This window comes from Triticum aestivum, chromosome 6A, assembly GCF_018294505.1.
Source record: "Triticum aestivum cultivar Chinese Spring chromosome 6A, IWGSC CS RefSeq v2.1, whole genome shotgun sequence".
Classification (NCBI taxonomy): Eukaryota; Viridiplantae; Streptophyta; class Magnoliopsida; order Poales; family Poaceae; genus Triticum; species Triticum aestivum.
The window spans coordinates 149,292,676-149,319,118 of record NC_057809.1 but is presented as its reverse complement, the minus strand read 5'-3'; the positions used below and the strand labels follow the sequence as shown (position 1 = coordinate 149,319,118).

The 26,443-nt window shown below is 47.5% G+C and overlaps 1 long non-coding RNA gene across 1 annotated transcript; it reads left to right on the top strand.

Moving 5' to 3' along the window:
• The first annotated feature begins 2,024 nt into the window (after positions 1-2,024).
• LOC123132565 (uncharacterized) lies at positions 2,025-2,937 on the top strand. Its single transcript, XR_006464826.1, has 3 exons — positions 2,025-2,370; positions 2,456-2,662; positions 2,800-2,937. It is a non-coding gene; the product is annotated as an uncharacterized lncRNA (long non-coding RNA).
• The last annotated feature ends 23,506 nt before the right edge of the window (positions 2,938-26,443 follow it).

Sequence of the window (26,443 nt, the reverse complement as noted above, 5' to 3'; positions counted from 1 at the left end):
TTCTATCCAATGTAATCTTCTTTTGTGGTGTGTTTATTGGGATCAGATGAATTGTGGGTTTATGACTAGTTTATTCATCGAAAGTAATTGAGTCTTTTCTGAACTTTATTATGCATGATTTTATAGCTTTGTATTTCTCTCTGATCTGTCCGTTTGGTTTGGCCAACTAGATTGGGAGTGTGCTTTATAATGCGTTCAATCTTGTGGTGCTCTATCTCCCAGTGACAGAAGGGGACAAAACACATATTTGTATTGTTGCCATTAAGGGTAAAACAACGGGGTTGATTCATATTGATGTTTACTTTGTCTACATCATGTCATCTGGCTTAAATCGTTACTCAATTTTTCATGAGCTTAATACCATAGATGCATGCTGGATAACAGTCGGTTGGTGGAGTAATAGTAGTAGATGCAGACATGAGTCGGTCTACTTGTCTCGGACGTCATGCCTATATACATGATCATTGCCGTGAATACGTTATAACTATGCGCTTTTCTATCAATTGCTCAACAGTAATTTGTTCACCCACCATATGCTATGTGTTCGAAAGAGATGCCTCTAGTGAAAACTATGACCCCGGGGGTCTACTTTTACTAGATTATTAAAACTAAAAATACGTTGCTGCAATTTATTTACTTTTTTGTTTTGCAACTTACTTTTCTATCTACCACTATCAAAATTAATCCTTGCAAGAAACAAGTTCAAGGGGATTGACAAACCTCTTGCCCGTGTTGGGTGCAAGTATTTGCTTTTGTGTGTGCAGATGCTGTTTAGGGGGCTTTGCTTGGTTCTCCTATTGATTTGATAACCTTGGTTCTCCCTAAGGGAAATACTTATATCTACTGTACTGCTTCACCCCTCCTCTTCGGGGAAATTCCAACGCAGTTTACAAGTAGCAACGGTGGAGATGGAAATGGCAGTAGCTAGAGTTTGTGGATGAAGACGGTGATGACGAAGAGGTTCTGGCTTCCATGCTCTTCATTCCGTTGACATTTCGATGGGGCCCCTTTAATAAAAAGTTGTACATGTGGACGACCTGCCTCAAAATCCACACCAAACAGGCGCTCATACGAGCGCTCACACCCGTATGGAACGTCGTCTTTTGTTTTGTCTTCGCACAGACGCTTCTTGTTGATTCTTTCTTCCTCCATTTTCCCTTTTTAGTCAATTTCTTGTGGAAACACATCAAAGAGAGGATTTGTGGAATCATTTGCATTCATAAGTCATTAGTAGCAATATCGGAGCGAATATCTCTTTTTAAATGTAATATCTTGGTTTAAACAAAGGTGAAATTAGTGTAAAAATATCACTCATCACACACCTGCACGCGACGATGCTGGCTGCCGCACAGGCCACGCCGCGAGCCACCACCTGGGGTCGCAGCCCCAGAAGCCGGGGATCTCCACACGGGGTGGAGCCGCATGGATCCCCGTCGGCACCTTCACCGGTGCCATGTGGCTGCGCCGGTGAGTACCCCTGGTAGCGGAAGAGAGGAGAGTTGGGAAGGAGGGACGAGGTAAAGGAAACTAGGGTTTGCCCACGGGTTTCCTCAATGGAGGCAGTGCGGGGTGGGGGCAGTATTATATATCCTATCGTACACAACAACGTTTACCTTATTTTGTTCATTCCTCGGCACACAACATTATGATTCCCTATTCTAAACACAATTCCATGAAGAAAACAAACGTCTTAGGTTCTACACATGTGGATGCGTGAATCTGTTCAGAGAGAAGATCAAACTTTGTATTGCTTCTATATTTACATCGAGAATGGATTTTTAGCACCCGGGGGCCTAGGCACCCCCTTATCTCACCGTTGGTACATAATTCAGCTCATAGGGATACGTGCCATAAACTGTAGCGAACAAACTATTAGCAGGGCTACTGATCGCTAAACGCAGGCGGTCAGTTGTAATTCAAATGGACCTGGGCCTAGTCCGTCACTGTGCCTATAGATGTGATTCCCCCTGGTACCCGAGACATGGACATGACATATCGGTCCGTTCTAAATAGAAAAAAGAAAAAGGCCAAACGTGTCGGCAGGCGATTCAGAAGACTGAAAAGGACGTGTCGCCTTGAAGCTTGGCGTTGTCTACATCTCTGTTCCCCGCCCTCCTTCCACCTCCCATCAAACAAATCCATAGCTGTCTCACCACTTCCACCCTCTCGTAACACAATCCGGCCGCGCGCCCTCTCACTAGCTGTCAATGGAATCCATGGAGCCTCGCGGAGGCAATAAGGATCAAGGAATCATCGAACTACGCCGCGGCCGTGGACCTCTTATGGGAGGAATAGCAAATCCCGTCGCACTCCTGGAATCGATATTATCGAATCTATCGCTGCTGATCTGGATCTCGATTCAAGTTCCAGGTTAGTTCGTCGCCATTCTCCATATGAACTAATGTGAATATACCTCGGTTCTCATCTGATCTGTTATGCCGAATCCTTTTCCAAGATCCAATGTGGTGGATGGTACTCCTAGTTCATCCGTTCTGATTTCTCCTGACATACGAACAACTGATGCACCCCAAGTCCGGCCATGGCGATTCAAAGTCTTGTACATAACCACTGGGTGGTGGATAGAAACGCAGGTGTTGATCCAGGGAGCTGTATCTCTGTGCAATTCTAGTTCATATCAGTCGGCTGGAGGATGGAAACGCAGGTTTGCAGTTCATATCTGGATTCGAGTTCCCTAAATCTCTCAATCTCGATTGGCATGGTTGGTACAGAAGTAGTCAGTGCCGCTCTAAATGGCTTATGCATTAATGCAATAATTCTTTCCTTCTGAATGTAATGTAGCGGAATGCTATGATGATTCTTGGTGTTATTACTAGTACTCGTACAAGCAGTTACCGATCCCGTGACGGGCTTACGGCGAGGGCAGTGCCAAGCAAAGTAACCTCTATGGAGAGGTGTCTGCTGAACTCCCAAGGCAAGCATGCCCCTGACACTTTTGCTCTGATTTATAGTAGTCAAATGCCCATTTGCTTCTTACGTTAGTTACGATGTGATCTTCGGTTATCTTAGTCGGTTTGCATTATGTGTTTCATACTCATCTCTCGTGACTTCAATTGATTTTATCTATGATGGAACTGATTCTGAAAATAATTGCAACATGGACAGAATACTTGTTGTTGCACATCCTTGTTCACTATATACATTCGTGCTCGTCTTAGTTCATTCTAAATTATGAAACTGTTTTTCGCACGAGATATATTGGCCACAAGAAAATGTTAAACAACTCTACAGCTTATTTATAAACAGGGGAGATATGTCATGGGATGAATGCTGGGCACAGGTGCAAGTAATTCAGAAAGGACCTACGGGAGATGCCATGGAAGTCGTGCTGGAAAGAGGCGATTCTATGACAACCGGGCTACGTGTATATGTGAAAATATTGAAAATGACCCCTCTTCTGCAAGAGAGAACAATTCCAATGATGATTCCACCAAGACAGTAGAGGTGATTGATATTGAGTCTGGCGGTGATTCTTTGGTCAGGTAGGAAGTTTCTGTGCTGGAGGTGGTCCTTATTAGTTGACTTATTTTTCAGCTCAAAGTAATTAGTTAAGTTATTTGCATACTAGTGGTGTATGTGGTACACTAAAAATTCAGAGAATTTCTGATTTTATTTGGATGGATTTTGGTGTATGTATGAACTGAAAATTTTAATGTACTGGATCTTATTCTGGCTTGCAATGTCCTTCACTGATTTTTCAGTGGAATCAGAGAATTTCAGAAATTTTTCTCTTTATTTCCAGATTACACGGTATTTCATCTTTTATTTTTGAAAAGAATTAGGGGAACAATCACATATTTGAATTCTTTATAATAATCAAACAAGTACATAGACCTCCTTTCAAAACATCCATGCATATTTCATATAGAAAAAAATGCATTCTATACTGATCCTGTAAACACTAGATCCTCTCGATAAAAACATGTCAGCATCTACAATTTGATCACTACACAATTAGCTGCATCTTTCATCTTCTTTTTTGTGCACTAAAAACAAGAATTCCCACATTCTTCATCTAATTCAACATGTTTTCCTTCTAATCAGAGCTCCTGAATCCTGTATAAGTGCGTTTTCCTGTCAGAGAAGAACCAAGACACCTACTGTCATATCAAAGAAGAACCAAGACACATACTCATATTTGTAGCTACCTATATGGCTATATCGACCATGCGTAGGCTGTACGCGACGCATGCACCCACGGAACTATACTCCTACTACTTTACCCTTATTGGGACGGTGTCAACAGACCTTTTGGCTGGAATCTTCCTTTGGCAGGAATCTTTGTTTTTTTTTTGCAATTCAGGAGCTATATTGATTACTCGAAGGTAATACATTCGCGGGTAATACAATCGTGGAGAAAAACTGGGATAAAATTTATCCAGAGGCATCTCCTACGAACCTGACTAGCCTGATTAGCACATAAATGAGCAGCCATATTGGCTTCTCTCCTTACAAAATAAATATTGAAACTAGTGAAGTTCCTGCATAGCTCCTTCACCTCCTGTAGAGGTCCCTTGGTATCAGCTCTATCAAATTCTTGAGAGTTCCATAGCTTAACAACTTCCAAGGCATCACTTTCAACAACGATCTTGCGCCAGCCCATATCTGCAGCCAGCTTGACTGCATCTCGGATTGCATATGCCTCCATCAATCTGGCTGTAGATGCATAATCATACCACAAAGCCTGTGCCCTGATGAGATGACCCCGTACGTCTCGGACAACCAGGCATGTACCACCATATCCATGAACTTCCAGGAAATGAGCATCCACATTAATTTTTAGTACACTTTCATCAGGTGGCTTCCATCTTTCTTGCACCTTAACAGTAGGCTTCTGCTGTTTCGTTCCTAGCTGAGCTAGATCAGCAGCAGTGTCAACTGTCCATCGTACTGATTTTGCAATCTTTCTAGTTTGTTCTCCATGATGTCTGGCATTTCTCTCAGTCCATACCGCCCAAGCCCCACATAAGATGATGCAGGCAGAGCATTGGTCTATAGTAGTTCCTTCAATTATGTCCAGTGGCCATGACTCAGGATGCAAGTTGGGAAGTTTAACCCCTGTCCTCTTTTTGATTTGTTCCCAGAACATTCTCGCCCAAGTGCATCTGAACAGGGCATGGTGTGTGGTTTCTTCCTCCCCACAATCCTCACAAAAAGCAGCCTGCTCCACATGGCGGTTCCTAAGAACAGCTCGGCATGGTACAAAATCATGGATCACTCTCCACCAGAAGCACCTGACTTTTGGTGGTACCTCTAATTGCCATAACTTGTTCCAAGCATTTAGATAACCATTGTCAGAACCAGTTGCTTGATCTGTCCGCCCATAAGCTTCAATCAACTGTTTGTATGCTGAGCGAACTGAATATAGACCTCTGTTATCTGGCTGCCATGCCCAAAAATCTTCCCCCACACTAATTGGGATTCGTAAAATTGCCTCTGCATCAATACCTATGAAGTTTGCTCTCACCTTTTGCACATCCCAGTCTTTCTGATTCTCAACAAGTAGTTCAGAAGCATGATTGGCAGTAGCATACATGGGCTTTAAAATAGCCTTGTAAGAATTATTGGAAGGGATCCATGGATCCTCCCACACATTTATGGTATCCCCATCACCCATCCTTTTGATAAGACCCAATTTTAGGGCCTCTCTGCCAAATAAAATGGCCCTCCAAGTATGAGATGAACCCCTCCTTTTTATTGCTGACATGAATTCCAAACCATTATAGTACTTCCCTCTTGAGACTTTGGCACACAGACTATCTGGATTAGATATAAGTCTCCATCTTTGTTTAGCCAACATTGCTTTATTAAACATCTGGAAATCCCGAAAACCCATTCCCCCAACACATTTGGGTATCGCTATATCCTGCCATTTCTTCCAGTGCATCTTCCTCTTATTCTCATCTCCTCCCCACCAGTATGTAGCCACAATGCTCATAATTTTTTTACATGTTTTCTTTGACAATTTGAAACAACTCATGGAGTATGTCGGAATAGCTTGGCAGATTGACTTTATTAAGACCTCTCTAGCCGCACTATTCATTAGTTTCGGCGCCCAACCATTAACCGGTTTCTTTATACTGTTTGCAATATGCTCAAAATTCTCCTCTATAGATCTACCTAGGGCTGTGGGTAAGTCTAGGTACTTTTCTGCCAAAGCTTCAGTTTGAATTGCCACTCCTTCCTGGAAAGCCAATTTCCCTTCTACCGAACAGTTGCCACTAAAGAAAATGGCAGACTTACTTCTATTCACCAGCTGGCCGGAGCCTACTCTATAAAGTTCCAAAATCTCCTGTAACCGCTGAGCACCCTGTGTTGTAGCCTGCGAGAAAATCATGCAGTCGTCTGCGAACAGTAAATGTGATATCCAAGGTGCATGGATACCCACCCTTATCCCTTTTGCAAGATTAGACGGCCCTTTGAATTTTAGAAGGCTGCTGAGACCTTCTGCACACAACAAGAAGAGATAAGGTGACAAAGGATCACCTTGTCTAATACCTCGGGTAGGTGTAAAGAATTCCGAAAGATGTCCATTCACCCTAACTGAAAATTTTACAGTTTCAACGCAAGCCATTATTCTTCCAATCCACTGTTCTGCGAAGCCCAATTTACGCATAACCTCTCTCAAGTATAACCATTCAATCCTGTCATATGCTTTTGCCATGTCTAACTTGACAGCACAAGCACCGCCTTTACCTTTCTTCTTCTTTAAATAATGTATAGACTCATAAGCAATCAACACATTATCTGTAATCAATCGTCCAGGTACAAAAGCGCTTTGTTCCTCAGCAATGATTTCATCCAAAATTGGCCGGAGACGTAAAGCCAGAACTTTCGATGCAATCTTGTAAAGCACATTACATAATGATATTGGCCTGTACTGTCCTAGCTCTTGTGGTGTTTTGACTTTGGGTATCAAAACCAGCACGGTACTGTTCACCTCATTAGGCATCATCCCTCCCTCTAGAAAATCACGAACTGCTCTACAAACGCCACCCTTCAGCACATTCCAATGACATATATAAAAACCTACAGTAAGCCCATCCGGACCCGGTGATTTGTTGGGATGCATACTAAATAATGCTTGTTCAATTTCCATATCTGTCACCGGAGCACAGAGTTGTTCATTCATATGTTCAGTTACCTTCGGGGGTACCCATTCAGTCACCACCTCTGGGACTGTGTCAGGCTGAGCAGTGAATAAGGTGGTATAGAAATCTACTGCTAGTGTCTCCAACTCCGTTTGTAGTGTTTTCACAGTGCCATCAAAATCTTTTAATGCTTTAATTCTGTTTGTCCTGAATCTTTCTCGAGCTCTAGCATGAAAAAACCCGGTATTTCGATCACCTTCCTTTAGATAGTCCACCCTTGAACGTTGTCTGGCCATAGCCTCTTCTCTCGACAACATTTCCGAGATACGCCGCATGAGTTGTTTCTCCTCCGGCACCGGCCCCATATACAAAGAATTCGCCCGCAGTCTTTCAAGTCGCTGTCGCATGATCTTTAACTGCCTTGGGACTGACCCGAACTCCTCCTTACTCCATTTTTTAGTTTAGTACTTACATTTGCAAGGGCACTATGTACTGATGCCATATCCGTCGCACCATCCACCCAACTCTCCTCCACTGTCTGATCATAAGTATGATGCCTCATCCAGGCATTTTCAAACCAGAATGGCTTATCTATCACTGCGGCAGCAATCCAATCAGATTGCTTGATAACAATCAAAAGAGCACAGTGGTCTGATTCAGTTGTCTGAACATGAAGTACTCTAGTTGTTATGGCCGGCGGCCCACCGGGCATTAGTATTAGGGGTTTGGCCCACAAGTTATCTTAGGCAAGTTATCTTAGACTAAAGTTATAAATACTCGTGTAAGACATCGTTTGAGATCAAGCAATAAGAAGATTATCTCTATTGCCCGGCTCCCAGAGGAGCCGGAACCCTAGCCGCTCCTGCCTCTTGCGCTGCCGCCGCCATCCTCCTCTCTCGCGACGGCGCCCAGCCGCCGGCGCGGCCACTCATCGCCACGCCCAGCCCCCTCCTTCCCCTACTGCCTACGGCCAAGACCGGGCAGAACCCTAGCCCCTAACACCTTGGTATCAGGTACCCGGGTTTCGACCATGTCTTCATCGCCTCCAAACCCGCCACCACCGCAGTCGCCGCTGCCCAACGCCTCCCCCACCGCCGCTGCCACCGATTCCACCAACGCCGCCTCTGCGTCGCTGGGCGCCACGGCCTCCCTCTCGGCGCCGATCTCCCCCGCACCCAGCACTACGTCGGGCCAGGGCCAGCCGCAAATCCCCATCCAGCAACCACCGCCGTCGCCTCCCCCAGCGCCGCCGCAGTTCACACCGGAGGCCATGGCCGGCGTGCTCAACGACCTGGTCGTCGCGGTCCAGGGCATCCGCCTCTACTTGGCGAGCCCGTACGGGCCGCCTCCACCGCTTCATCCGGCCGCGCCCGCGAGCCAGCAGGCGCTGTCGTGGTACTCGGTACCGGCGGCCATCACCGGCGGCTACCCGGTGCTTCCCCCACCGGCAGCTTCGACGCCGCCTTGGCCGCAGTGGTCGACGCCGTTCGCGGCCCCCTGGCCGCTACGGTAGATGCCGTAGGCGGCGGCCGCCGGACCACTGCAGCCGTTCTCCATGCCGGCTTGCACCGGGCTGCCGCTGCTGCCATTCCAGGCGGGACCACGCCGGCCGCGGCCCCTCTGTGGTACTTGCAGCCACCCTCCCCCGCGGCCACCGACGCCCCCGTCCACCCCCCGTCGCCGACGCTACAACCACCGACGCCGCCCCTGCCTAGCTCGGGGGCACCATCGCCAACCGGCCTCCCGATTCATCAGGTCCGGTTCCCGGCCTCCCCGTCGCCACTTCCAGCGTGGGCGGCTGGGTCTTCACCTTCGCCGGTCTACACCACAGCCCCCGAACAGCCAACTCCGTTCCCGCAGTTCGGGGGGCCATCTGGTTTCGCTGGTCCCTACCCGGAGTACTCCGACCAGGCGCACCCGCCTCGCTGCTCCTCTCCTCCGAGCCAGTTCGACACGGCGCTCCGGCACAGACACCGCCGCGGTTTGCCAAGCTCGACTTCGCCACCTATGACGGCACGGAGGACCCCCTCAACTGGCTCAACCAGTGCGACCAGTTCTTTCGCGGGCAGTGCACCCTCGCATCGGAGCATACCTGGCTCGCCTCGTACCACCTCCGCGGCACGGCACAGACCTAGTATTACGCCCTCGAGCAGGACGAGGGCTCCATGCCCTCTTGGGAGCACTTCCGTGAGCTCTGCATCCTTCACTTTGGGCCTCCAGTGCGTGGGAACCGATTGGCGGAGCTCGGCCGCCTTCCCTTCACCTCCACGGTGCAGAACTTCGCTGACTGTTTCCAGGCCCTGGCGTGCCATGCGTCGGGCGTAACGGCGCAGCAGCGGGCCGACCTCTTCATCGGTGGACTTCCGGATCACATTCGCGTCGACGTGGAGCTTCGCGGACCCCAGGATCTCCAGTCGGCCATGTACTACGCCCGCGCGTTCGAGCACCGCGCGGTGGCCATCCAGCAGGACTCACCGTCCCGGACCGCTGGGTCGCTACCCGGGCTGGATTTCGCGCAGGGTCGTCCTACGCAGGCTTCTGCGGCACCCCTCGCCGCGACCGCGGGACGCCCGTTCCGCCGGCTCACCTCAGCAGAGCTCCTCGAGCGTCGCCGCCAAGGGTTGTGCTTCAACTGCGACGAGCCCTACACGCCCGGCCATGCCTGCCCGCGACTCTTCTACCTGGAGGTTGCAGACTACATTTCGGAGGACGTCGTCGCCGCCGACCTGACCGCCCCAGCTGTCGAGAAGGTGTTTGACGCTGGTTGATCACCTCAAGGAGTTCCGCAAGCGCTTCCCCACCTTACAGCTCAAGGACGAGCTGTTTGTGCAGGCGGGGAGAAGTGTTATGGCCGGCGGCCCACCGGGCATTAGTATTAGGGGCTTGGCCCACAAGTTATCTTAGGCAAGTTATCTTAGGCTAAAGTTATAAATACTCGTGTAAGACATCGTTTGAGATCAAGCAATAAGAAGATTATCTCTATTGCCCGGCTCCCAGAGGAGCCGGAACCCTAGCCGCCCCCTGCCTCTTGCGCTGCCGCCGCCATCCTCCTCTCTCGCGACGGCGCCCAGACGCCGGCGCGGCCACTCATCGCCACGCCCAGCCCCCTCCTTTCCCTACTGCCTACGGCCAAGACTGGGCAGAACCCTAGCCCCTAACACTAGTATTATCATATCTTTCCATAAATTTCTCATCAGCTAGAGCACGATCAAGTCTGACTTTGATGTTATTCGACCCTTGCTGCCTGTTATCCCAAGTAAATGGGAGACCGGAATAGCCTAGATCATCCAAGTGGCAATACTCCACCGCATCCCGAAAACCCTCCATTTTCCATTCCTCTCTTACATTACCTCCAAATTGTTCGGAAGCATCAAGTACCTCATTAAAGTCTCCGGCTATCAAACATGGATTATTAAACTCCCTTCGCAGAAACTTCATAAGGTCCCAGCTTAATTTTCTTCGTGTTCTTACCGGCTCACCATAAAATCCCGTAAAGCGCCATTCTCTACCCCCCAAGCTTTCATTTTGCACAAACACATCAATGTGCGTCCGACTGAAAGATTTCAGGGATACCACCGAATCATTGTTCCAAAAGAGGACAAGGCCTCCACTTAGCCCCTCGCTCTTTACGCCAACCGCATTACTGAACCCCAAGCGAAACTTCAGATCCTGAGCTCTCTTATCAGACAGCCTGGTCTCTGAGAGAAAAACCAGTGACGGGTGATGCAGCCGAATCAAACTGCTAATTTCTTGAACTGTCTCAGGTCGCCCGCACCCCCGACAGTTCAAACTTAAGATATTCATTGTGCCCGGCGGTCCTCCCTGATGGAGGCCGCCGATCCTGTAGAAAGTGAAGTACTTCTAGCACTTGAACTCATAGCTCTACCGTTGGAGAAGCGAGCACGATCATCCATCCAAACGGCAAGCATCCAATCTTCCCAAACCATCCATTTCTGGTCATGCATGCCATTACCATTTTCCAAGAAAGTATACCCCAAACGGCCACAAACATAACAGAAGACTGACATCTTCTCATATAAGACTGTGTAATAAACTTTATTTTTATCCTCCTCTGTACCACACCTTCCAAGAATGTGCCATTCCAAAAGTAACAATAGACCAGGGTCTGGTGGTAGGTCAATCCTAGCAATCGAAACATGAGTTTTGCACAACATGGCAGACATGTGCAGCATACCAGGGATGACTGACTTCAGGTGTCTAATTCCGTGAACAGAGATGCCCTGAATGTCACCCACGACAACAGCCATTTCAAAGTCTGAACTATGATATTCATTCAGATTCAGAACTGCACCATACATGCAAGAGATTACTAGTTTGTCTGGCACGGATAAGATCGCAACTGGTTTGCTGCTGACGAATTCCTCCTTGGCATCATCCTCAACTGAATTCCCCGGACCTGACCCTTGAAGTTTGACGGAAGGCCTCGCCGCCAGCTCAAATTTATTTTCCCCTTTTACAGAAAACCTGTCCAACCTTCCAAAATCATGCCCAAGGAATTCTCTTGCCCTTTCTCTCATCCGCCCCAAACAACTAAGGGGGTCCTTTGATTTCTTGAGGACCTCCATCGCTTGCTTCTTGTAGCTACCCCAGTCGAAAATATCAACCACGCCGTGCTCGATCCGCCCCCTCCTATCCAAAGGGCCCTCGATGTCCGTCGCCGCATCCATCAATATTCGTCTGTTGCCGCTACAAACCACTCCGGAATCGGCGACTTAGATCAAGGGATTGGAAGATTGTTTCAGTAGAAAAGGGGAAAACCAGGTGGGTACTGTAGCAAGGGAAAGTAACCTGAAGATCTACAAGCTGTGATGGGAGAAAGAAGGGACAAAGAGATTAAGAGAACCTGAGAAACTAAGAGGAAAAGGGGTGGAAATGGCAGAGATGGAATCTAGAAGGATTGAACGAAGGAAGCAGAAGGATTCAGGGAGAAGGTAAACGGCATATCGCCAGTCTCGGCAAGTCGCCACCGCTGCTTGGCAGGAATCTTTGCATGACCTCACTTTTGAACACTAAAGGAGAGAACCTCGCAGAGCATGCTACAGTGATTCATATTGTTGGCGTGCCGATGGAGAGAAAACGCGCGGAAGGCTGCACGTTCACGTTAACATCTACTTAGGACCCCTGATTCCTTTTTTTAATGTACGTCGCTCAAATGCATCGCGCAGAAATTTTGTTCGAGGCGCGCTCCATCATGTATGACTCATGTTCCTGGCTCAGCTCTGGCATCATCCAGAAAGCACGGCTGTTCATACGTCCATGTCTTGTTACATGAGTAGCTACAAACTAATACTTCTTCCTTAATAAAATATAAGAGCGTTTAGATCACTAAAGTACACCAGTGCTTGGAGCTGGTACACTTCACTTTACTGACGCAGTCATACCTGTACATGGTACAATAATCAACAGTCACGAGCATACTTGTACCTAGTAATTCATCCAACATAACCATTGTTATGCACGTACAATTAGCCGATACAAACATACTTGTGCCTCGTACATTCACATGACACAATCATACATCAGCCAAAATAATACTACAACTAAGCACAATATATAATTTCCAGACCAGAGAGGTACCCCCGTGTCGTCCGCTCCGGGCGACTCGGGGGCGAAAACCCTAGCCACCCCAGGTCTCCCCCGCCTCCCCTCCTCCTCCCCCGCCGCCGCCGGCAGCCGCCCGCGCGGCAGTAGGCGGCGGCAGGGCTTCCCCGCGCACCCGCCTCGACGTGGAGACACCCCTTCCCCGCATCAGACGCCGCCGCACGCCCTGGATCGGGGTTGGCTCCTCTCTGGCGGCTGGTGGGCCGAGGATCGCCGGATCCGCCCGGATCTGGCTGGCACGGCCCTGCTTCGTCGCCCGGCTTGGGTGCTCGCGGCGTGGTCTCCCTGGTGGCGGCGATGTGGGTCGTTCTTCGTGTCTTGATGAGATGTGCGCGGTGGGTGGATACCGGGGCGGCGGCCTCGGACGGCGTGGACGGCGTGGCCTCTCGACGGGCGACGGCCGTGGGAGCTGGTGGTCCGCGACTTCGGCTGTGCGGGCGGCGAGGTCTCGGTGGACGACTACTACGGTGGGTCGGGGTGCCCCGTCACCCGGCGTGCCTGCTACGATGAAGTCCGACGCCTTCTCCGGCTGCGGGCGCTCCCCTGGCCTGTCTTTGGCCGGGTGGTTGGGACGGGGGCGGGATCGGGGGAAACCCTTGGCCGTCGGCGGAGGCCACGACAATGGCGGCGCCTTGTGGGCGTCGATTCCCTTCTTGGAGGCCTTGTCGAGGTCCTATCCCGTTTCTCACTGTGCTCTCCATTTGGGCGTAAGCTCTAGTTCCCCTTGCGGGCGACGGCGTCGTCCCTTCGTCGCGTTCCTTCTTGAAGGCGTCGCCTGGGGTCCCCGGAGGCACGGTGGGCGCTTCGTGGTGCGTGTGAGGTGTTTGGCGGCGGCAATGTGTGCGGAGATCTATTTATTCTACCGCTGATCTTCATCCTGTGGTAGCGCTCCATCTGCTTGGTGATGTTCTACCGTAGGTGGTGGTCGTCATTTGGCATCATGGTGGCGTTGATGGCGGAGGGCCTGCCAAGGATGGCACCTCAATTTGCTTGGAGATGGTCCAGTGGAAGATGGTGGAGACGACACTTGTGAGTGCGTCAGACCGGTTTATACCCCAGACCCGGTATGTGGCTAGGTTGGGGATTCCGGCTTTCGATGTTAGGTTTAGGTGAGTGGTCTGGGTAGGGGCCCAGCTAGCACCCCTTCATCATATGGATAGGAGTAGCGGCATATGTTGCCTAGTTGGTGGATTCAGGCTTATTGTTGTAACACTTTGTAAGGTCCTCGGAAATAAGCAATAAAGTGGCCGTATGCATCTTCCAGATGCAGAGGCCGGGGGTCATCCTCCTTTTCTAAAAAAAAAACAATATATAATTTCCCGACGCCTAAAAAAATCAAGCAAAATGACAACAGTTCCTCCATGTTTGCATTGCGAGACTCATACGGCTACACTACCTCCTTCAGACACGTCATACATGAAAAAACCGTTTTCATTTTACTTAATTTTGTTTGGTGTGGGAAAGCATCTATTTTGCTTGGTAGAAATGTTATTTTGATTGCTGATGACAACAATTCCTCCATGTTTGCATCGCGTGATTTATACGGCCGCACTACCTCCTTCAGGCACGTCCCCGATGACATGCATGAGCTTCCCGCATTCCTCGACGTCCAACAGAGAAAGATCCCATTGTGCTGCCCCATAGCTGGAGAACACAAACTAGTATCCTTCCTCAACACCATACATGAGTACTTGGACGTGGTACATTTAGCCAAACCATATTTTGACCTGATACATTCAGTCAACACAAAGATACTTAGATCTGGTACACAACCATACTTGGACATGATATATTTACTGGACACAAACATACTTTGGACTTTGGTACATCCATTCGCCGGGCACGATCATATTTGAACCTCACACAATAAGCCCGCACAATCTTACTTGGACCTAGTATTCACTACGAGAAACATCTAATTTGCCGTCAGGGAAGTACAAACAGCAAAGGACGAATTACTGACGGCAATGATCTGGCTGACAGCGAAGTTAGACAGCAATGATTAGGCGGCAAGGGGGTACTTTGTCGTTAGCCTTTTATCGGGATGACGACAAAGATATTATCGTCGGTCATTACAATTTTGCCGTCTACCGCAAAAATAGCAGACGACGATAATGTGTTCTTTGCCGTCAGTCAAAACGGTTTCTTTGCCGTCATCCAAACTAAAGTACAATAGGCAAAAATTGTTTTTCTTTTTTTAAAGTGACATCCGATCAGAGCACCTCGCTGGACACATGAACATCAGCCCAAGATAGGTTCAGCTCACGGAGATTTTGTATTCGACACGGCCGTGCTGCCTTTCATTCATCGTAGGTGTAGTTACACAGAGGTTACACAGCTGTCCTTACAATTTACACAAAGAACCCTAGAAAGAAAAATAAAAAGCCTCTATGCCCCTCCTCTTTCCCGTCCGGCGATCCCGTCACGCAAAAGGGGAGTAAGAACCTGTCTGTTGTGTTTTCTTTCCCTTAGGTTTCAGTTCCCCCGGCGGGGTGAGTGGCTATTGCGTTCTTCAAAGTCTAGTATGGCAAAGATGCTTGCGGGTGTCCCACTTCCTTTACTGTTGATTCAATACAATTTTCGTTCTCCAGTGTGCGACCTACAATCAGGGGGAGAAGAGGGCTAGTTTGATTTTCAATGGATTTTCATATTACCAATAGTTTTTACGTACAGTTGTCTATCTTTTATACTGCCTTTTGTTTCCTTCATATTAATCAGAAATGCCATTTTGACTTTTGAATAAAATACGAAAATCTATTTTTCATCAACAAATACTAGAAAATTGATTTACCCAACAGGTTGGAGGTTTTCATGTGCTTCAGTTCTCAGTGGCCTCAGCGCAAGCTGCTGGGAAATTTGTTTCCCTTGTCCCTGACCATCAAGGTGATGGAGAAGGTCGTGCGGGGAGAATGTACCGGGTCCAAGTAGCTTGAGTGGGGTGAGTGTACCGGTTCCATGTATGGTTGTATCGGGCGATTGTACCAGGTCCAAGTAAGGTTCTGTCGGGTGAATGTACTAGATTCAAGTAAGATTGTGTCTATTGAATGTATCAGGTTCAAGAAGGGTTGTGTCCGCTAAACGTACCAGGTCTTAGTATGTTGCGTCCGCTGAATGTACCAGGTGCAAGTAGGGTTGTGTCCGCTGAATGTAACATGTCCAAGTATGATTATATTGGATGAATGTACTGTTGGGTAACGTAGCAGAAATTCAAAAAAATTTCTACGCAACACCAAGATCTATCTATGGAGAGACCAGCAACGAGTAGAAAGGGGAGTGCATCTACATACCCTTGTAGATCGCTAAGCGGAAGCGTTCAAGTGAACGGGGTTGATGGAGTCGTACTCGTCGTGATTCAGATCACCGATGATCCTAGTGCCGAACGGACGGCACCTCCGCGTTCAACACACGTACAGCTCGACGATGTCTCCCACGCCTTGATCCAGCAAGGAGAGAGGGAGAGGTTGAGGAAGACTCCATCCAGCAGCAGCACAACGGCGTGGTGGTGATGGAGGAGCGTGGCAATCCTGCAGGGCTTCGCCGAGCACCTACGGGAGAGGAGATGTGTCACGGGAGGGAGAGGGAGGCAACCAAAGGCCTTAGGTCTGATTGCTCCTCCTTTTCCCCACTATATATAGGGCCAAGGGAGAGGGGGAGGGCGCAGCCTTGCCCCCTCCTCCAAGGAAGGGGTGCGGCTAAGGATGGGGAGGAGTCCATCCTCCCCAAGGCACCTCGGAGGTGCCTTCCCCCTTTAGGACTCTCCCCTTTTTCTCTTCTCTTGGCGCATGGGCCTCTTGGGGCTGGTGCCCTTGGCCCATGTAGGCCAAGGCGCACCCCCTACAGCCCATGTGGCCCCCCGGGGCAGGTGGCCCCACCCGGTGGGCCCCCGGGACCCTTCCGGTGGTCCCGGTACAATACCGATGACCCCGAAACTTGTCCCGATGGCCGAAACAGGACTTCCTATATATAAATCTTTACCTCCGGACCATTCCGGAACTCCTCGTGACGTCCGGGATCTCATCCGGGACTCCGAACAACATTCGGTAACCACATACAAGCTTCCTTTATAACCCTAGCGTCATCGAACCTTAAGTGTGTAGACCCTACGGGTTCGGGAGACATGCAGACATGACCGAGACGTTCTCCGGTCAATAACCAACAGCGGGATCTGGATACCCATGATGGCTCCCACATGTTCCACGATGATCTCATCGGATGAACCACGATGTCAAGGACTCAATTGATCCCGTATACAATTCCCTTTGTCTAGCGGTATGTTACTTGCCCGAGATTCGATCGTCGGTATACCGATACCTTGTTCAATCTCGTTACCGGCAAGTCTCTTTACTCGTTCCGTAACACATCATCCCGTGATCAACTCCTTGGTCACATTTGCGCAAATGATGATGTCCTACCGAGTGGGCCCAGAGATACCTCTCCGTTTACACGGAGTGACAAATTCCAGTCTCGATCCGCATAAAACAATAGATACTTTTGGAGATACCTGTAGTGCACCTTTATAGTCACCCAGTTACGTTGTGACGTTTGATACACCCAAAGCACTCCTACGGTATCCAGGAGTTACACGATCTCATGGTCAAAGGAAGAGATACTTGACATTGGCAAAGCTCTAGCAAACGAACTACACGATCTTTGTGCTAGTCTTAGGATTGGGTCTTGTCCATCACATCATTCTCCTAATGATGTGATCCCGTTATCAACGACATCCAATGTCCATAGCCAGGAAACCATGACTATCTGTTGATCACAACGAGCTAGTCAATTAGAGGCTCACTAGGGACATATTGTGGTCTATGTATTCACACGTGTATTACGATTTCCGGATAATACAGTTATAGCATGAATAAAAGACAATTATCATGAACAAGGAAATATAATAATAATACTTTTATTATTGCCTCTAGGGCATATTTCCAACAGTCTCCCACTTGCACTAGAGTCAATAATCTAGTTCACATCGCCATGTGATTAACACTCACAGGTCACATCGCCATGTGACTAATACCCAATAGTTTACTAGAGTCATTAGTCTAGTTCACATCACTATGTGATTAACACTCAATGAGTTTTATGTTTGATCATGTTGCTTGTGAGAGAGGTTTTAGTCAACGGGTCTGAACCTTTCAGATCCGTGTGTGCTTTACAAATCTCTATGTCATCTCCTAGATGCAGCTACCACGCTCTATTTGGAGCTATTCCAAACAACTGTTCTACTTGGAGCTATTCTAAATTATTGCTCCATTATATGTATCCGGTCTCTCTACTCAGAGCTATCCGGATAGGTGTCAAGCTTGCATCGTCGTAACCTTTACGACGAACTCTTTTACCACCTCCATAATCGAGAAAATTTCTTAGTCCACTAGTTACTAAGGATAACTTTGACCGCTGTCCTATGATCCATTCTTGGATCACTCTTGTACCCCTTGACTGACTCATGGCAAGGCACACTTTAGGTGCGGTACACAACATAGCATACTGAAGAGCCTATGTCTTAAGCATAGGGGACGACCTTCGTCCTTTCTCTCTATTCTGCCGTGGTCGAGCTTTAAGTCTTAACTTCGTACCTTACAACTCAGGCAAGAACTCCTTCTTTGACTGGTCCATCTTGAACACCTTCAAGATCATGTCAAGGTATGTGCTCATTTGAAAGTATTATTAAGCATTTTGATCTATCCTTATAGATCTTGATGCTCAATGTTCAGGTAGCTTAATCCAGGCTTTCCATTGAAAAACACTTTCAAAATAACCCTATATGCTTTCCAGAAATTCTACGTCATTTCTGATCAACAATATGTCAACAACATATACTCATCAGAAATTCTATAGTGCTCCCACTCACTTCTTTGGAAATACAAGTTTCTCATAAACTTTGTACAAACCCAAAATCTTTGATCATCATCAAAGCATACATTCCAACTCCGAGATGCTCACTCCAGTCCTTAGAAGGATCGCTGGAGCTAGCATACCTTTTAGCATCCTTAGGATCGACAAAAACTTTCTGATTGTATTACATACAACCTTTCCTTACGAAAACTGGTAAGGAAACTCGTTTTGATATCCATCTGCCAGATTTCATAAATACAGCTAATGCTAACATGAATCCGACGGACTTTAAGCATCGCTACGGATGAGAAAATCTCATCGTAGTCAACTCCTTGAACTTGTGAAAAACTTTTCGCCACAAGTCGAGCTTCATGGACGGTGACATTACCATCCACGTCCGTCTTCTTCTTAAAGATCCATTTATCTTAATGGCTTGCCGATCATCGGGCAAGTCCACCAAAGTCCATGGATCCGTTCTCGGATTTTATAGCCTCGAGCCATTTATTAGAATCCGGGCCCACCATCGCTTCTCCATAGCTCGTAGGTTCATTGTTGTCCAGCAACATGACTTCCAAGACAGGATTACGTACCACTCTGAAGTAGTACGCATCCTTGTCATCCTACGAGGTTTGGGAGTGACTTGATCCGAAGTTTCATGATCAATATCATAAGCTTCCACTTCAATTGGTGTAGGTGCCACAGGAACAACTCCCTGTGCCCTGTCACACACTAGTTGAAGAGACGGTTCAATAACCTCATCAAGTCTCCACCATCCTCCCACTCAATTCTTTCGAGAGAAACTTTTCCTCGAGAAAGGACCTGATTCTCGAAACAATCCCTTATTGCTTTCGGATCTGAGACTGGAGGTATACCCAACTGTTTTGGGTGTCCTATGAAGATGCATTTTATCCGCTTTGGGTTCGAGCTTATCAACCTGAAACTTTTTCATATAAGCGTCGCAGCCCCAAACTTTTAAGAAACGACAACTTAGGTTTCTCTAAACCATAATTCATACGGTGTCATCTCATCGGAGTTACGTGGTGCCCTATTTAAAGTGAATGTGGTTGTCTCTAATACCTAACCCGTGAACGATAGTGGTAATTCGATAAGAGACATCATGGTACGCACCATATCCAATAGGGTGCAACTATGATGTTCGGACACACCATCACACTATGGTGTTCCAGGCGGTATTTAATTGTGAAACAATTTCCCCAATGTCTTAATTGTGTGCCAAAACTTGTAACTCAGATATTCATCTCTATGATCATATCATAGACATTTTATCCTCTTGTCACAATGATCTTCTACTTCACTCTGAAATTACTTGAACCATTCAATAATTCAGACTTGTGTTTCATCAAGTAAATATATTCAACATCTACTTGAATCATCTGTGAAGTAAGAACATAACGATATTCACTGCATGCCTCAGCACTCATTGGACTGCACACATCAAAATGTGTTGCTTCCAATAAGTTGCTATCTTGTTCCATTTTACTGAAACCGAGGCTTTTCAGTCATCTTGCCTAATAGGTATGATTTGCATATCTCAAGTGATTCAAAATCAAGTGAGTTCAAACGGTCCATTTGCATGGAGTTTCTTCATGCATATACACCAATAGACATGGTTCGCATGTCTCAAACTTTTCAAAACGAGTGAGTCCAAAGATCCATCAACATGGAGCTTCTTCATGCGTTTTATACCATTATGACTTACATGGCAGTGCCACAAGTAAGTGGTACTATCATTACTATCTTATATCTTTTGGCATGAAAATGTGTATCACTACGATCGAGATTCAATAAACCATTCCTTTAGGTGCATGACCATCGAAGGTATTATTCAAATAAATAGAGTAACCATTATTCTCCTTAAATGAATAACCGTATTGCGATAGACATAATCCAATCATGTCTATGCTCAACGCAAACACCAAATGATAATTATTCTGGTTTAATACTAATCTTGATGGTAGAGGGAGCGTGCGATGTTTGATCACATCAAACTTGGAAACACTTCCAACACATATCGTCAGCTCACCTTTAGCTAGTCTCCGTTTTATTCCGTAGCTTTTATTTCGAGTTACTAACACTTAGCAACCGAACCGGTATCTAATACCCTGGTGCTACTAGGAGTACTAGTAAAGTACACATTAACACAATGTATATCCAATATACTTCTATCGACCTTGCCAGCCTTCTCATCTACCAAGTATCTAGGGTAATCCTGCTCCAGTGGTTGTTCCCCTTATTACAGAAGCACTTAGTCTCGGATTTGGGTTCAACCTCGGGTTTCTTCATTGGTGCAGCAGCTGATTTGCCGTTTCATGAAGTATCCCTTCTTGCCCTTGCCCTTCTTGAAACTAGTGGTTTCACCAACCATCAACAATTGATGCTCCTTCTTGATTTCTACTTTCACGGTGTCAAACATCGTGAATACCTCAAGGATCATCTTATCTATCCCTGATATGTTATAGTTCATCACGAAGCTCTAGCAGCTTGGTGGTAATGACTTCGGAGAAACTATCACTATTTCATCTGGAAGATCAACTCCCACTTGATTCAAGTGATTGTTGTACTCAGACAATCTGAGCACAAGCTCAACAATTGAGCTTCTCTCCTTAGTTTGCAGGCTAAGAAAATCATCGGAGGTCTCAAACCTCTTGACGTGGGCACGAGCCTGAAATCCTAATTTCAGCCCTCGAAACATTTCATATGTTCCGCGACGTTTCGAAAACGTCTTTGGTGCCTCTACTTAAACCATTTAACTGAACTATCACGTAGTTATCAAAACGTGTATGTCCAATGTTCGCAACATCGACAAACGACGTTGGGGTTCAGCACACTGAGCGGTGCATTAAGGACATAAGCTTTCTACTGATCGCATAATCGCTACTATCAACTTTCAACTATAATTTTCTCTAGGAACATATCTAAACAGTAGAACTATAGCGCGAGCTATGACATAATTTGCAAAGGGTCTTTTGACTATGTTCAGGATAATTAAGTTCATCTTATGAACTCCCACTCAGATAGACATCCCTCTGGTCATCTAAGTGATCACATGATCCGAGTCAACTAGGCCGTGTCCGATCATCACGTGAGACGGACTAGTCATCATCGGTGAACATCTTCATGTTGATCGTATCTCCTATACGACTCATGCTCGACCTTTCGGTCTCCGTGTTCCGAGGCCATGTCTGCACATGCTAGGCTCGTCAAGTTAACCCTAAGTGTTTTCGCTGTGTAAAACTGTCTTACACCCGTTGTATGTGAACGTAAGAATCCATCACACCCGATCATCACGTGGTGCTTAGAAGCGACGAACTGTAGCAACGGTGCACAGTTAGGGGAGAACACTTCTTGAAATTTTGTAAGGGATCATCTTATTTACTACCGTCGTCCTAAGTAAACAAGATGCATAAACATGATAAACATCACATGCAATCAAATAGTGACATGATATGGCCAATATCATTTTTGCTCCTTTTGATCTCCATCTTCGGGGCTCCATGATCATCTTGTCACCGGCATGACACCATGATCTCCATCATCATGATCTCCATCATCGTATCTTCATGAAGTTGTCACGCCAACGACTACTTCTACTTCTATGACTAACGCGTTTAGCAATAAAGTAAAGTAGTTTACATGGCGTTCTTCAATGACGCGCAGGTCATACAATAAATAAAGACAACTCCTATGGCTCCTGCCGGTTGTCATACTCATCGACATGCAAGTCGTGAATCCTATTACAAGAACATGATCAATCTCATACATCACATATATCATTCATCACATCCTTTTGGCCATATCACATCACATAGCATACCCTGCAAAAACAAGTTAGACGTCCTCTAATTGTTGTTTGCATGTTTTACGTGGCTGCTATGGGTTTCTAGCAAGAACGTTTCTTACCTACGCATGAACCACAACGTGATATGCCAATTGCTATTTACCCTTCATAAGGACCCTTTTCATCGAATCCGGTCCGACTAAAGTGGGAGAGACAGGCACCCGCTAGCCACCTTATGCACCAAGTGCATGTCAATCGGTGGAACCTGTCTCACGTAAGAGTACGTGTAAGGTCGGTCCGGGCCGCTTCATCCCACAATACCGTCGAAACAAGATTGGACTAGTAACGGTAAGCATATTGAACAACATCAACGCCCACAACTACTTTGTGTTCTACTCGTGCAAAGAATCTACGCAATAGACCTAGCTCATGATGCCACTGTTGGGTAACGTAGCAGAAATTCAAAAATTTTCCTACGCAACACCAAGATCTATCTATGGAGAGACCAGCAACGAGTAGAAAGGGGAGTGCATCTACATACCCTTGTAGATCGCTAAGCGGAAGCGTTCAAGTGAACGGGGTTGATGGAGTCGTACTCGTCGTGATTCAGATCACCGATGATCCTAGTGCCGAACGGACGGCACCTCCGCGTTCAACACACGTACAGCTCGACGATGTCTCACACGCCTTGATCCAGCAAGGAGAGAGGGAGAGGTTGAGGAAGACTCCATCCAGCAGCAGCACAACGGCGTGGTGGTGATGGAGGAGCGTGGCAATCCTGCAGGGCTTCGCCGAGCACCTACGGGAGAGGAGATGTGTCACGGGAGGGAGAGGGAGGCAACCAAAGGCCTTAGGTCTGATTGCTCCTCCTTTTCCCCACTATATATAGGGCCAAGGGAGAGGGGGAGGGCGCAGCCTTGCCCCTCCTCCAAGGAAGGGGTGCGGCTAAGGATGGGGAGGAGTCCATCCTCCCCAAGGCACCTCGGAGGTGCCTTCCCCCTTTAGGACTCTCCCCTTTTTCTCTTCTCTTGGCGCATGGGCCTCTTGGGGCTGGTGCCCTTGGACCATGTAGGCCAAGGCGCACCCCCTACAGCCCATGTGGCCCCCCGGGGCAGGTGGCCCCACCCGGTGGGCCCCCGGGACCCTTCCGGTGGTCCCGGTACAATACCGATGACCCCGAAACTTGTCCCGATGACCGAAACAGGACTTCCTATATATAAATCTTTACCTCCGGACCATTCCGGAACTCCTCGTGACGTCCGGGATCTCATCCGGGACTCCGAACAACATTCGGTAACCACATACAAGCTTCCTTTATAACCCTAGCGTCATCGAACCTTAAGTGTGTAGACCCTACGGGTTCGGGAGACATGCAGACATGACCGAGACGTTCTCCGGTCAATAACCAACAGCGGGATCTGGATACCCATGATGGCTCCCACATGTTCCACGATGATCTCATCGGATGAACCACGATGTCAAGGACTCAATTGATCCCGTATACAATTCCCTTTGTCTAGCGGTATGTTACTTGCCCGAGATTCGATCGTCGGTATACCGATACCTTGTTCAATCTCGTTACCGGCAAGTCTCTTTACTCGTTCCGTAACACATCATCCCGTGATCAACTCCTTGGTCACATTTGCGCAAATGATGATGTCCTATCGAGTGGGCCCAGAGATACCTCTCCGTTTACACGGAGTGACAAATTCCAGTCTCGATCCGCATAAAACAATAGATACTTTCGGAGATACCTGTAGTGCACCTTTATAGTCACCCAGTTACGTTGTGACGTTTGATACACCCAAAGCACTCCTACGGTATCCAGGAGTTACACGATCTCATGGTCAAAGGAAGAGATACTTGACATTGGCAAAGCTCTAGCAAACGAACTACACGATCTTTGTGCTAGTCTTAGGATTGGGTCTTGTCCATCACATCATTCTCCTAATGATGTGATCCCGTTATCAACGACATCCAATGTCCATAGGCAGGAAACCATGACTATCTGTTGATCACAACGAGCTAGTCAACTAGAGGCTCACTAGGGACATATTGTGGTCTATGTATTCACACGTGTATTACGATTTCCGGATAATACAGTTATAGCATGAATAAAAGACAATTATCATGAACAAGGAAATATAATAATAATACTTTTATTATTGCCTCTAGGGCATATTTCCAACATGTACCAGGTCCAAGTAAGGTTGAGTCGGGTGAATATAACAGGTCTATATATGGTTGTGTTGGGTGAAAGTAATAGGCGGAGGGCCTGCTCCTACTCAGCTGCTTAGCTCGAGCCGCTCGATCTGGATCTGGTGCATTGTGCTCTGTTCTGGTGGTTGCTGATCCTGCGTTACAACGGTGGTGATGGTCATACCGGACAATTCTCTTCTTCTTAAACAAGAAGAATGACAAGTCTTTTGTCTTGTTTAAAAAAACTCATATGACCATGGCCTCTCCTTTGGACACTTCACTGACATACTGTAGCACCCATTTGATTAGCAGGTCTAGCAGATCATTAAATGTGGTAGGATCCACAATTTTTTGACCGCTTCTGGGCCTAATCTAGCACTGTTCGACTTAGCATGATTCCACCTAGCGGGGAAGGAGAGATAGCGCCCTTGACTCGACTGCCCACGTGACAGCACGAAGGGCATACTTTGCGTAAGCGACAGTGGCATGCTGCCGGACGGCCGTGACTTGCATGGATTTGACATCGGGTAGATGCTTGTCTGCTCGGCTCGTATCCATTGCGTGGCCAGAGAGAAAACTAGGGTGCTACTATGATGCATATTACGTTGTTCTGGTACCGTGGAAACTGAAAACATAAACATAAAACAGAAAATATAACTATGTTTGATGTTCACTATTTTCTATTTAATTTTGTTTTTTCGTATCTGCCTCATAGTAGCCTTCCCGTGCATGACGTGGCAGAGTATTTCCATCAGCATGCGGGACGATGCAGCCATCACATGCGCGGTGCGCGCATCCCTCCACCCAACCGTAGCTATCACGAATCACGTCAAGCCCCAATGCGTTGCGTACACAGATGTGACTATACAACTTTTCCCTTTATCGGGACAATAATATTTGGCGCCGAGTTGCTTCACCGGACTTGGCCACATCATAAGTCGTCGGGCAGGAACCTTTCTTCTGGAGCTAGCAGGCTGGTGGCATGCAGCCATATGCATTCATTGGCCGCACCATGTTTTAGAAAATATTCCTTCGACCATGTGTTTGAACGACAGAGAAATGAATCTCAAACTGCATCGCGCACCATTTTTCTTTTTATGTACACCCACTCCTTCCTGTGTGACACCCGTACCTGGCTCACTTGTTCGTGGCAGATTCGGAACAGATGGCTCTACATGCGCCTGGTACATGTTTCGTAATGGGCATGGTACAGATGAGGTACTACTTACTTCCTAGATATGCATCTATATATTAGGAGCCACATCAACTTAGGAAAATCACCCAGGGGCCTTCGGGTTGTGGGTTGATCTCCTAAGGGCCAAATATTTTCCTAACGGGAATTTCTTTGAAGGGAGGGCAAGGGGCTCACTTTTTTGGAATGATCTTCAGTTGATCAAACCAGCTTTTGCCATGGGGGCAAAATTTTCGGTTGGGAACGGCAGATTCGCGCGATTCTGGACTGATCTTTGGATAGGTACCCAACCCCTTTGGGTTGAATTTCGGGATTTGTACGATATTGCTGTTGACACCGCGTTGTCAGTGGCGGATGCGCTTGCCGCGACGCCACCTGAGTTTCAATTTAAGCGGGAACTCAACGGGCCTGAGCAGGCAAGCCTCGCGGTCTTGCTGCAACTAATCGAACCAGTGGGTCTTTCGGACCAGCCTGACACGGTGAGTTGGACGCTCACTAACTCGGGGAAGTTCTCGGTGAACTCCTTATACCGCAAGTTGTGTCGAGGGCCGACATAGCCAGTGATTGCAGGATTATGGAAAGCGCGGATGTCTTTGAAGATCAAACTTTTCATATGGCAACTGTTTCGCGATAGGCTTCCCACTTCCTTGAACGTAGCCAAACGTAATGGACCGGCCACGG